Genomic DNA, 13,929 nt, shown 5'->3' on the forward strand with positions numbered 1-13,929 from the left:
TAAATTTTGTTCTCTTGAAGTCGCCTACCTCCAAGGTTAAGCATGACTCATATGTTCATTGGAAGGTGTGCGTTAGGGGATGTACCATGCAGAACAAAGGAATCAAAACTATGGTTGCTAAGAATTGAATATTTGTGTCCCCTCAAAATTCATGTGTTGATACCTTAATCCTCAGAATGGTAGTATTTGGAAAAGGGGCCTTTAGGATGTAATTAGGTCATAAGGGTGGAACTTTCATGATGGGATTAGTGTTCTTTATGAGGGATAACATGAGAGAGATTGCTTCCTCTTTCTGCTATATGAGGATACATACATTGGGAAGATGGTTGTTGACAAATCAGGAAGAAGCCTCTCACCAGGAATAAAATTGATCTGGCATCTTAATCTTAGTGCACGTGTGGTAAGTTGCTTCAGTCACGTCTGACTCTTCATGATCCTATAGACCATAGCTCACCAGGCTCCTCTGTCCATTGGATTCTCAAAGCAAGAATTCTGGAGTGGGTTGCCATGCCCTCCTCCAGGGGATCTTTCCCACCCAGGGATCAAACCCTCATTCTTTACCCCTAATGCCACCTGGGAAGCCCATCTTGATTTTAGACTTAATGTAAATGTTGACTCAGTCTCCCAGTCTACAGTGATTTATTATACTGTAATAAACTGTCAAAGTCTGAGCTGGCTAAGAGAAAGATGAAAGAAATGGTCTGGTTAAGGAGGAAGAGAATATAGAAATATTGCTATCTCATGAGATGGTAGACAAAAAAGTGGAAATAAGGAAATAAATGGTAAAACTTGTTCTGAGCACCTGATCTAGATCTAGGTCACCAAATGTGGGTCACTGACCTCAGCATAGCTTCAGGTTTGGCTAAGACGACCGAATTTTGGAGTCAGGCATCAAGGGAGATGGCCTTGTTCCTCAAGAACTCACCAGCTACAGCTGCTCACTTCAAAGATGAACACAGTAGGATGTTCGCCCTGGGTACAGTCAAAACTAGATCAGATAGCCCACCATGGACCCTGCCCTTATACCAGCATGAGACCAAGGGCCTCGCCAACCCCATGTCCTGAGATATATCCTCTACATCCAAGCCTCATTTGTTGAAAGAAGAGGGGAAAGAGAGGAGCTGTTCCATTAAGGAGTAAACTTTGAATGAGTGAACAATTATCGCAAAGAAACTATGTAACAGAGCAGTGCTGAAACATCATAAATAGGCAAATTTAAAGTTAAAGACTGTTGCTCCCCACCGTCCACCCCCATCAGCTAGCCAGCAGAGTGAGAATTTTTGAGAAAGATTCTATCACTTGTAGAAAATAAAGAAGTTCATTTTTCTCTGCACATTTGATATGTTAATTGTGACCCTCCAGACATAAAAGCAATACCTACAGCATAGTTTTGGCATTCCTGCTAGGACTAATGTTGTTTTCTGGGTCTGTCATTTTCTGGGCCCAGGGAAACATCACTAAGAAAAACTTCTTAATGTGACCTGATGTCTTGTTTCTTTAACAGACTCCCAGTTTGGTTGGTGCTTGTTTGGGAAATGAAAAATGCCTTTTGGCCTATATTTCCCTGTGCAGATAAAGATCCTAATTGTGCCCTTACAAGCTGGTACATAAATCTGTGTCAGGTCTCTCATAATATTATATCTGCAAATGAGATCTTGGAGGTATTGTTTTCTTTTTCACTTGATGACAGAACAGGATTCTTCATTGGAAAAAAAATGGTAAAGGATGATTGAGTTCAATTCAGCCTAAGCATTTGAGTTTGCATATTTTAGGGGAAAGGGGATCAGAAAACAGAGTTTTCAGACAGACCAAGAAAGCTAATTGAAATATCTGGAAAAATCCCTTTGAGACTGAAAGCATGCGATATACAACAAAGGCAGCGAGAAGTCTCAATCTTTATGTTTTTATAGTTTCTTGATTGCAGTGGGGAAACTGAGGCACCAGCAACCTATAGATCCCATCTTGGTCCTTGTTAATCCCTGGTATTATTTGCCAAGATACTGAAAATCCTCAAAACAGTGAGAAAAGAAATGTTAAATACCTGAAACACTCCTTACAAATTTAAGAGAATCTGGAAGAAAATAATCAAAGCATCTAAAATAATTGGATTAGGGGTTAGTAGATATTACCCAAATCTCACTTTTATTGTGGCTTTTTTTTTTTTCCTGGCAGGATATTTACTAGTGTTAATAAGAAGCCTTTATATGTATTAGTATTTTTATTCCAGATAGCTCAGAGGCTCCACAGACATTCTTTTATTATTTCTCACAACATCTCTATAAGGTTTTTGGCAAGAGGATAGGTATTACCCTTGTTAAACCTGATGCAGGAAAAAGCAAGTGTTTTCAAATGCAATTTACAGAAAAGCACCTCTTAGGCTGAAATCTAAATTGCTGGTAAGGAACTTTCTCTTGGGAATGTTTTTCTCCCTTTTCCCCTTTAATTTAAAGTATGAGACTGTCATTTCTGTCATTAGTTACTGCAGTAACTTTTTCCTCTTCAGACCAAGGTCAAAAGTCTCCTGCTGTTAGTGTATCCAGGAAAGTGCTTGAACACACACAGCCGCATATCATGCATATTTATGCTGCACAAGTATTAGAGTAAACATAAGAGGGATGAATTATTAAGGGCGAAGTAAGACTGATGAAATGTTGTTAGCTTGAATATTTGACTGATTTGTACATTTATAAGCTGACATGAAGCAGTTGAAAGCAAAGGAAACAAACTTGGTCTTCATGCTAATTCCTTAAAAATGATAAGTTTTAGGAATTGAGAATGAATATATACTTCCCCAATGGCTCAGCAAGTAAAGAATCTGCCTGCAATGCAGAAGACACAGGAGACACAGGTTCGATTCCTGGGTCAGGAAGATCCCCTAAAGAAGGAAATAGCAATACACTCCAGTATTCTTGCCTGAAAAGTCCCATGGACAAAGAGCCTGGAAGGCTGCATTCCATGGGGTCACAAAGAGCTGGACATGACTGAGCAACTAAGCATAGCACATATCCATATATGCTCACATATAGGATTATACATTACACATTAGTGACTTATTTCCAGAAATGCAACGAGAGTTTCTATTTGTATTTATCAGGGTGCCAGGAGCCCATGAACTCTGCCAAGTAGGGGCTCCCATTGGTCCTTGGTTCTTCTGTAGATGTTTAACTGAATTGGATTTTTCTAAAATTCAAGAGTTAGTCTTTACTTCCAGAGCCACCTCCACCCAATCATCAGAGCCACTATCTAGAATGAAGTTTCATTTCTAGATCTTTGGCTCTGATGTGGATGGTAAATGTCATTGCACTCCCCCCACCCCCCCAGGCCCCGCCCCCAGGCTTCTTAGAGGCAATCTTCCTTCCATGTTAAGTAGCCTCAATTGTTTGGCATTTAAGGTTCATCATACTTTACAAAGCCTGCAAGTCAACTCTGTTGGAGACTAAAACTGTGGTTAAACAAGCCCCAGTAGATTTCAAGGGAAAATGGTATGTTTTATCTGCTAAGCCTGCTCTGTCTCCTCTCTTGATTGGTTCGGAGTGGCTGGACAGAGGCTGCTGAGGATTCCAGCCCACTGTAGCAGTTTGTTCTAATTGCTGCCAAACGGTGGCAGAGCTGGAAAGCTGCATAGTGCGAGAAGATATCTCCCCATCCTCTTTCAACAGCTCTGTAAACTCAGGTGGTAGAATGAAATTGTGACTAGGGTTCGGGGGTGACAATGGGCAACTGGAATGAATCAGTAAAAGGCAGGCATGGAATTTTATGCTCAGGAAGTTCAATTCAGTTCAGTCGCTCACTTGTGTCTGATTCTTTACAACCCTTGCACTGAGGCATGCTAGGCTTCCCTATCCATCACCAACTCCTGGAGCTTGCTCAAACTCATGTCCATCAAGTCAGTAATGCCATCCAGCCATCTCATCCTGCTTTCAATCTTTCCCAGCATCAGGGTCTTTTCCAGGGTGTCAGTTCTTCCCATCAGGTGGCCAAAGTATTGGAGTTTCAGCTTCAGCATCAGTCCTTCCAATGAATATTCAGGATTGATTTCCTTTAGGAAGGACTGGTTGGATCTCCTTGCAATCTAAGGGAATTTCAAGAGTCTTCAACACCACAATTCAAAAGCATCAATTCTTCAGTGCTCAGCTTTCTTTATAGTCCAACTCTCACATCCATACAGGACTACTGGAAAAACCATATTTCCATAGTTTTCACTAGATGGACCTTTGTTGGCAAAGTAATGTCTCTGCTTTTGAATATGCTCTCTAGGTTGGCCATAACTTTCCTTCCAAGGAGTAAGCGTCTTTTAATTTCATGGCTGCAGTCACCATCTGTAGTGATTTTGGAGCCCCAAAAAATAAAGTCAGCTACTGTTTCCACTGTTTCCCCATCTATTTGTCATGAAGTGATGGGACCAGATGCGATGACCTTAGTTTTTGAATGTTGAGTTTTAAGCCAACTTTTTCACTCTCTTCTTTCACTTTCATCAAGAGGTTCTTTAATTCTTCTTTGCTTTCTGCCATAAGGGTATTGTCATCTGCATATCTGAGGTTATTGATGTTTCTCCTGTCAGTCTTGATTCCAGCTTGTGCTTCATCTAGCCTGGCATTTCTCATGATGTACTCTGCATATAAGTTAAATAAGCAGGGTGACAATATACAACCTTGACGTACTCCTTTCCCAATTTGGAATCAGTCCCTTGTTCCATGTCTGGTTCAAACTGTTGCTTCCTGATCTGCATACAGGTTTCTCAGGAGTCAGGTCAGGTGATCTGGTATTCCCATCTCTTTCAAAATTTTCCATAGTTTGTTGTGATCCACACAGTCAAAGGCTTTAGCATAAGCAATGAAGCAGAAGTAGATGTTCTTTTGGAACTCTTTTGGTTTTCTTATGATCCAACAGATGTTGGCAATTTGCTCTCTGATTCCTCTGCCTTTTCTAAATCCAGCTTGAACATCTGGGAGTTCACGGTTCACATACGGTTGAAGCCTAGCTTGGAGAATTTTGAGCATTATTTTGCTAGCATGTGAGATGAGTGCAATTGTGTGGTAGTTTGAGCATTCTTTGGCATTGCCTTTTTTTGGGATTGGAATGCAAACTGACCTTTTCCAGTCCTGTGGCCACTGCTGAGTTTTCCAAATTTGCTGGCATATTGATTGCAGCACTTTCACAGCATCATCTTTTAGGATTTGAAATAGCTTAGCTGAAATTCCATCACCTCCACCAGCTTTGTTTAGAGTGATGCTTCCTACGGCCCACTTGATTTCACGTTCCAGGATGTCTAGAGAAAAGCAGTTCTCATTTCTAATGTTGCTAGAGTCTCATTTGTGCTCCTGCCTCTTGATTATTTTGCTTTCTGTGATGGAAGAGGTTGTAAGTTGTCAAAAAGAAAAAAAGAAATGTTATGAACTGAACTGGGGTCCACTAACCTGCTGTGCTGCTAAGCCAATCTACTGACACTGGGCTGTGGTGAAGGAAAGTACAGTGTTCACCGAAGGGCACCAAACAGGGAAAACAGGCAGCTGATGCTGGCTTTCAGGAAAGGGTTTTTATAAGCGGCATTTCAGGTGAGTGTTGTAGCTCATGGACTTTTTCCTGATTGATTGTTGGTGAGGAAACAGCATGATGTTTGGGGAGTTGTAAGCATCATACTTTTGGTTCCAAGCAGTCTGGGGTCTACCTGCTCATGCTTAGCATGTAGTCATCATTCTCTACCTGAGGGGTGGGTGTCTTAATTTCTGTTGAACAACTCAAAGATCTGTGTCAGATTGTTATGTATATTCCTTGAGAAGGAACTAAAACTCTGTTTTATCACTCAACCATTGTTTCTTGATGGCTTTTCCTTTGTTTCTGCATCCTCCTACTTCCCTTATTAGTAACTGCTTGAGTTTGTTCTCTGGAACGCCCCACTTTTCTTTCATATTCCTCCATCCTGAGGGGAGCAAGGGTGGGATAAGAAAGGGAATAAAGTTTTGGATAGAGAGGATTATAACCTTCATGGGGGAGCTCAGTTTTAGAGGGATTCAGTTTCAAAATCACAAAGACATGCCACCAAAAGTCATAATGTGGAAAAAGCTCTGCTCTTCAATTTTGCACAAAACAAATCAGAATCCTTTAAAAAAAAAAAAAAGGTGTATTGTTGTCTGAAGCGAGCAAAGAATTCCTTCCATTATGTTCTTTAGGAAAATGACAGCAGCAACCAACAACTTATTGCTTGATATGATTTGACTCAAAATTTATTTTTCAAGTTGACAGACTTACGGCATCTGGAGGGGTAAAACCATATACCCACCAAATAGCCTCATTGCACAAAGGTACATTTAAATAGAAGATTGTCACATTGTCCAGGTACTGCTTATCACTTAAAAATAATTATTTCTCCCCTATTGCTTATAATAACTACTTTAAAGCTCAAAAGTGAAATCTATTTCCTCACCTCAATTTTCTCTCCTCCATCAGGTTTGCATACACTGTAGGACTTCTGGAGACTGCTGGGCTGCTGCCATTGATCTTTCTTTTCCCTGAGGGGGGAAAGAAAAGTAGCCTTGAAATTTTTCCTTTGGGGAAAAAAATATCACACTTTTACAAGATAACCAGATTTTCTCTTCTTTCTTCTGATTTGGGTTATTTTATGTTATTAAACAGTCTTATACTAATGTAACAGTCATTTATATATCCATTTATATATTAGTACACTTAAATATTTATCTATTCATTCATGGAATATTTTTGTGTCACTCATGTGCCAGGCATTTTTTAAGGCTAGGTGAGGCTGCACAGGTTATGTCCTCACCGTCATAGGGCTTTAGGTCTATTGGTTTCCATTAAATTGCAGAGAAAATGGTACTATTCACTGTGAACTTGTTTGTTCTCATATACATATAAAATGATAAGAATATTTTCACCGAAGAGAAGATTGTGATGATAAGGAGCTTACCCTTTGGATCCACTAATCTCAAAGATAATATACTAATTGCTTTGTTTGGTTCTCTCATTGTGTAATGGGCTTTTAGAAATATTGGAGGATTCTGAAAGGTGAAAAGAAGGAGTAATATATATTTAGATTTTCAGAAGTTATGTAGAAGACTATGAATTCATATAAAATATTGATTTCTCAATCAGTTTACCTGAAGAGAATTTCAATCATTTTATTATGTATGTTCTCGATAGAATAGTGCCATCTTGGACCTGGTGATTTTAAAGCTTTGGGGAAAAGTTCAGTTCAGTCAGTTCAAGTGCTCAGTTGTTTTGGACTTTTTGCGACCTCGTGGACTGCAGGATGCCAGGCCTCCCTTTCCATTACCAACTCCCGGAGTTCACTCAGATTCATGGCCATTGAGTCGGTGATGCCATCCAACCACTTCAGCCTCTGTCGTCCCCTTCTCCCACCTTCAATCTTTCCCAGCATCAGGGTCTTTTCAAATGAGTCAGTTCTTCACATCAGATGGCTGAAGTATTGGAGTTTCGGCTTCAACATCAGTCCTTCCAATGAATATTCAGGACTGATCCCTTTAGGATGGGACTGGTTGGATCTCCTTGCAGTCCAAGGGACTCTTAAGAGTCTTCTCCAACACCACAGTTCAAAAGCATCAATACTTCGGCGTTCAGCTTTCTTTATAGTCCAACTCTCACATCCATACATGACTAGTGAAAAAACCATAGCCTTGACTAGATAGACATCTGTTGGCAAAGTAATGTCTCTGCTTTTTAATATACTATCTAGGTTGGTCATAACTTTTCTTCCAAGGAGTAAGCGTCTTTTAATTTCATGGCTATAGTCACCATCTGCAGTGATCTTGGAGCCCAAAAAAATTAAGTCAGCCTCTGTTTCCATTGTTTCCCCATCTATTTGCCATGAAGTGATAGGACCAGATGCCGTGATCTTAGTTTTCTGAATGTTGAACTTTAAGCCAAGTTTTCACTCTCCTCTTTCACTTTTATCAAGAGGCTCTTTAGTCCTTCTTTCCTTTCTGCCATAGGGTGGTTTCATCTGTGTTATTGATATTTCTCCTGGCAATCTTAATTCCAGCTTATGCTTCATCCAAGCCCAGCGTTTCTCCTGATGTACTCTGTATAGAAGTTAAATAAGCAGGGTGACAATATACAGCCTTGATGTACTCCTTTTCCTATTTGGAACCAGCCTGTTGTTCCATGTCCATGTTCCATGTCCACTTCTAACTGTTGCTTCCTGACCTGCAAGTTTGGGGTAAAGTTAAGCTTTGTTAACTAAAATGTACAGTTATGCATCCTGGTCTCTGACTTCCTCAAACACTGTTGAATTCTGTGCATCAAGTCAGTTGACCCTTGATACTGGGACGGGGTACTCTGGTCTTGGTGGTAGCCTTGGCTTGCCATGTGTGAGATTTGGTGAGCATGGGTTGATTCTGATCTGTGGTTTAACTGAAAACAAATTTTCTGATGCGCTCTGAACTCCAGATCAGAGGAAAGTTTCATTGCCAGGAGAGTGAAGGGCAAAAGGAGACCAATACTCTTCTGACCCCTCACTTTAAAACTGCTCACCCCTGTTTTATTGCTTTTTCAACTCTGCATCAAAACAAGGAACTTTAAAATCTCAGCGAAGGAGGAGAATTTCGCTTTTCAGGGGCCAGAGTAACTTTAATTAAAATTGGGTTTCATTTTGGAATGTTTTGCCTTGCATTTGAAACAGAAAGAAGAGAGGGAGACTGAAAAATAGGGCAGTTGATCATCTCCCTAATGGCAAAAAGATCAATTAATTTACAATGAGAAGAAAAAGAACTACATTACAGATTTACAAAATGTTCATTATCTATGGACTTTAGATATGAACCATCATCAGCCTAATATCCAAGACAGAGATCTGACAGCTCCAACCCTGAATTCAGGGACCAGTTGATAAATTAAAAATCATTTTAAAATTTAATATTAAAATTGATAATTGCTCTGTGGGAAATAGATTTTTCTGAACTTAGACCCTTTTCCTGCAGTGCTGAGCAAATGCAAAGCAATAAACTGTCTATTTGTCATAATGATAGATGGACAAATCCTACTTTTACCCTTGTTCCACGGTTCTCATACATTTCAATTACGGAGAATAAGTGCTACCATTTGTATCACATATCTATATTGTCTTACATAGTTCTTTAGGGATTAAAGAATTCTCTTTAGGAGTAGAAAAATGTTCCCCAGCATACCCATACCACTATTGGGAAGTATTGCCCATCCCTTCATGTAACGTGGCAGGTGGACTAAAGAAGAGTGTTGGTTATTATTTATTTCTTAGACAGGTAGCATAGAAAGTGGTGCCTGGAATAAGAGTTAATTTTCTAAATCCAGGGAAGCACTAATTCATGGTAGGCCTACTGAATTCTCTCTGCCTGGCGAATGCTGATGTATCCTTCAAATTTTAGTACAATTGTTACTTGAGATAGGATTATTGGATTACTCTTCTCTGCTTTTCAATGATTTCCTTTGCCCTGTGATTTTGAAAGTGTTAAAGAAAAAACTATTCATGACACTTATTACAGGATGGTAAGGCAGACTTGCTTCAGGGGGATGGTTGTGATAGGATGGACTTTGTAGCAGGAGAGAGAGACTGGGCTCAACTCCAAATACAACAAAGAAATAGGGGGATTTATAGCCAAGGAGCAGGGTGAGTGGGTGGAAAGTTACTAAAAAGAAACCTCAGGAATAAGCGGGTATTCTGGCTAAAATGACCTAACAGAATTCTTGCTAAAGGCAAGGTTAAAAAGACCACTGAGGGTAGTGGAGGATGAGGAACCTGATTAAACACTTAGGTAAATTCTCAGGTATTGAGAATGGGGGATTCTGTCTAAACTGACTTAGTAGGATTCTTGCTATAATTAAACAATGCAGAGATGAACATGAAAGGCCAAAAGTCAGGGCTCGTGGAAAAGAGAGTTTAGAGAAGCCTGACTAGAGTTTGGGAAAGGACAGACGCTTTGTCAAGTAAACTAGAGTAAGTGAGGTCTACTTGCCATTCCACTGATGCTAGGTTTGTTTATGACTTGCTTTAAGCCATGGACATATTAGGGGATGTGAGACTGGCAAAGTCTTTAAATATGCTTGTGAGTTTGCTTGTGACCACTTGGGCGTCTTCACTTGTCATTAGGAGAGCAAGTTCTAAGTAGCCGTTGGCTCTTTGCCCAGAGTCCCAGAATGAGGAACACAGAACAGATATGTCTCTAACTGGAAGCTTGTAGCCGACCCGAGTCAAAACAGAGTCTGAAGCAGAAGTGTCCCAGACAACCTGCAGACTTGTGAGTGAGAATAAGAAGTCCTTATTGTTGAATGCACTAAGTCTTAGGGTAGTTTACTGACCAGCATTAATTGCAGCCACAGCTGCCTAATACAAAATGCTCTAATTAACACTTCCAGTGGCCTCAAGACTTTGATTTGCTGCTAGCATTTATCACAACTGTAATCCATCTATGTTTTGTTAACCAGTATAATTTAGCACAGGGCATGTACTAAGTTCTTAATAAATGTGTGTTGAAGAATAAGTTTCTCTATATTTCATATCATGCCCAGCTGCCTTGCTTCATGTATAATGTTCTTAGTAAGTCATCTTGAAAATATGGGACTTTGTTTCCAGCTGTGTCTATTCTCAAGCATTTATGATCCTTAGCAGTTGATAACACAGATTAATAAATGTGGTGAAAAAGAAGTGTTTAATGAGTGCAAAGTTTGGGAACTGAACCCAAACTTACAGTGATGTCATTAGGGGATGAGGAGTGTAGATGTCCCAGTGAACTTCCTGGGGAAGAAATGCTTGAGCCACTTTAGAGATGTCCAGGCCAAATTCTGAAGCTAACAGTAGTTGTTAAGCATTTGCGGTAACTGTTTTACATATGCTGTCTCACTTGAGATAGATATCCTGATTATACCTATTTTACAAGTACAGAAAGTCAGGCTCAGAGACATTGAGCAACTTGCCTGAGTTCACAGAGCTACTAAGTGAGGGAGATGGGATTTTTATTCAGGACTGCTTGACTCCAGTATCAGCTTGTAATATCAGCCAAAAAAAGTCATCAATATACCTGCTGAGTCCTAGACCCAAGTTGCTGTCTCCTGAGATCTTTGACATTTCCCTTGTTTGGCTCATTATCTCCTATCCTCCTCCTTTTTTCCCCCCTCTGAAACAAATTCATTCATAACTGTAGATGTGGGTGAAGAGAGAGGTGTTCTTGTTCTTTGCAGTGGAGAGAAGAGAATATGCAGGAAGGGGGCCTCTAATTAGCTGGTCCCAGCCCTTCACTAGGCTAGCAGGGTTTCTTTATTTTTAAGGCTTCAAGGCAGGGGCCAGGCTAGGCAGAGAACAATGAGCAAGTCATAGAGGTAAGGCTTTTAATGATACATTCGTTAATGAAATGGCACGCCATGGGTTCGCTTATTAGTAACTTAGCTCAAACAGCCATGTCCTACTGCCAGCTTGCCACTGACGACCCAGTGTGACCTCAGAATTGTCAGCTCCACCTAAAAAAGAGCACATGTAGCAGAAAATAACAGAAGCAGCAGCATAATTTGAGTGGAAAGATTAGCAACAACAGAGAAAGCTCTTGAATCTCTGTATTTCTAGTTTGCTGTGAAATTATGCCACCAGCGCAGCTATTTGAAGAACGGGCTAACCTTGCGGTATTTGGGTTTGTGTGTGATTTGTAAACAATAGGATGACTTGATTGAATGTTTTCAGAGCCTGGATGACAGTGTTGGCACTAGAGGAGTGACTAGCTCAACTCCATTCTCAACTAATTACATAGTGTGGATCTTTATGTTTTCCAGGGCAATGGGGTTTTTAACTTTATGTTTGGAAAATGATTTATGGGGAAAACACTTGTATACAGACCTTGCTTGATGACTAGGGAATCAAATGATATGTGGATGTGAAAGTTTATAATACTTCCCATTTATATAACCTCATTTATTTGAATACCTCAATGACCTTTCCATCAATTATTGAATTAAATCTTTTAATATTCCTCTGCAAAATGGGAAGTGTGCATTTACTCTTTATTTTATGGTTGGATGATGGGGTCATGATGATTTGAACTGCTTTTCTGGGATGAACCAGACCTTACATTCATGCTTTGGATCCATAGTTAAAGGCTGCTTCCTAAATGGGACACCTATAAATAAAATGTCCTTTTTTGTGACTCTGATGGGATTAGGGCAGACTGCCTCCAAATATGCCACTTTGGCATATTGATTATTTAGAATTAAAGTTACTTAAGACATAGCAGGTGCCAGAAGGATTCAGTGCCTCCTTTGTCTGTCTGAAGGCAGGAAATAAAGTCCCGAGGTGAGGGTAGTCAGTCTCCTTGCACCTGGAGGGTGGATGGCATCCTTAATGCCAGAGATGGGGAATTCAGGACTGAGAAAGCTATATTAACAAACTTTGTTACTTATGAATTATGACTCCAAGTCTAGAAACCCTTTTTCATTTCTTCACAAATAATTTTTGTCTGTTTAAAAATATAAAGTTTGCCTGCTTTGGTCACTTCTTTGAGTCTCATATTCTTATGAGCTTCTGTGCATATGAAATTAAATTTGTTCTTCTCCTGTTCTTCTATCTTATGCCAATTGAATTACTAGGCCAGTCAAAGAACCTAGAAGTGAAGAAGGGAATCATCTTCCATTGTATACCGCTGTACATTCTCATGAACAATTCATGATTCCTGTGCGTGGTTCCTATGCACTTTCTTTGTGTAAAGCTAAACAAACGTAGTTTGTGTGTGTGTGTGTGTGTCTGTGTGTTTGAGGTCTGATTGTAAAACTAGAGATTTTCCAGGGTGAATGAATTCCTAGTAATTTTATAGCATGAAATCTAATGACTTTCATTTTCGCTGCTGATCAAGTCTTATTTTCTAGTGAGGAAATTGTGGAAAGGCCGATGAATTTGAATCATAATCAACAGCTTGAGTCAGAAAAGCTTTCCAGATATCAGATATATGGTGGACACAGGTTGGAGGTGATCCCTTTTTCATGTTGTCATTTCAGAGTTTCTCTTCACAATTTTTCAGTTCCTTGTGTCTTTTTACATAGCCCCACCGGTTTCTCACTTTGTCTCCTGTAACTACAGCATAATCAGCTCATTTCTCTCAGCTTCTAAAACAGCTCCACTTGCCACCAACTCCTGCACCCTTCTTGCCTTTGGCTATCTAGTCACGAAGCCAGGCAGTAATGAAAATGGGTTTCATTAAACAGGAATCCTACTTATTTTCTCCAACCACTATGTTAATAATCTCCCTCCTCAATATAAAGGCTTAAACACATACCAATATAACTAGTTTTTTCAGCTATTTTTTCTAAAGAAGATTATTTCCTGGGGATAAAAATATCCCTCTTCAAAATCCAGGACTTTGTTGTTAGAAATGAAGACCTAAAGTATATAGAACTCTTTTTTTTTTTCCCTTAGCTCTGGAAGCGAATGAAGCTTGAAACTCCCAACTTCTAGTTATTTGGTTTTGAAAATGAACACAAAATAGATATGAGGAGCTCAAACATTTCCTTACTAAACCATGAATTTTGCAGGCCCTTATGAATAATAAAGGTGAGTATTTGAATACAGACATAGTTTACAGGCATATGAATATAAAGAATAGAATATAATTTTTCCCCTGGATCAACCGAAACATGTACCAGGACATACATAGAATAATACTGAAGGAAGAAACAGAAACTCTGATGGGTGTTGTGTCTTTCTAAAAGAAAGCCAGCCATGCAGGGGAGTGTTACCCTTCTATCTCAGCAGGCTGCTGTCATAGAGTCCATCGTGATTGGGGTTGAAGTTCTTCGGCCTCTGCACCTTCTATCTAATGCCTGTAGTTTCTGTTTGAGTATCTAACTTACTATTTATCTGGAGGCCTGTTTTGAAATCATCTGCCTTAGCAGTTATCTTGACATTCTGCATCACAGCTTCAATCTCCCCCCTTTTTCCCCTCT

The 13,929-nt window shown here is 39.8% G+C and overlaps 1 long non-coding RNA gene across 1 annotated transcript in view; it reads left to right on the plus strand.

Annotated features, from left to right (window-relative positions):
• Positions 1 to 281: 281 nt before the first annotated feature.
• LOC129656176 (uncharacterized) overlaps positions 282 to 13,929 on the plus strand; it is a 47,421-nt gene continuing 33,773 nt past the window's right edge. The window contains exon 1 of the long non-coding RNA XR_008716247.1: positions 282 to 400. This is a non-coding gene — a long non-coding RNA (uncharacterized LOC129656176). The remainder of the gene's footprint in view (positions 401 to 13,929) is intronic.

This window comes from Bubalus kerabau, chromosome 6 (genome assembly GCF_029407905.1).
Source record: "Bubalus kerabau isolate K-KA32 ecotype Philippines breed swamp buffalo chromosome 6, PCC_UOA_SB_1v2, whole genome shotgun sequence".
NCBI classification, from domain to species: domain Eukaryota; kingdom Metazoa; phylum Chordata; class Mammalia; order Artiodactyla; family Bovidae; genus Bubalus; species Bubalus kerabau.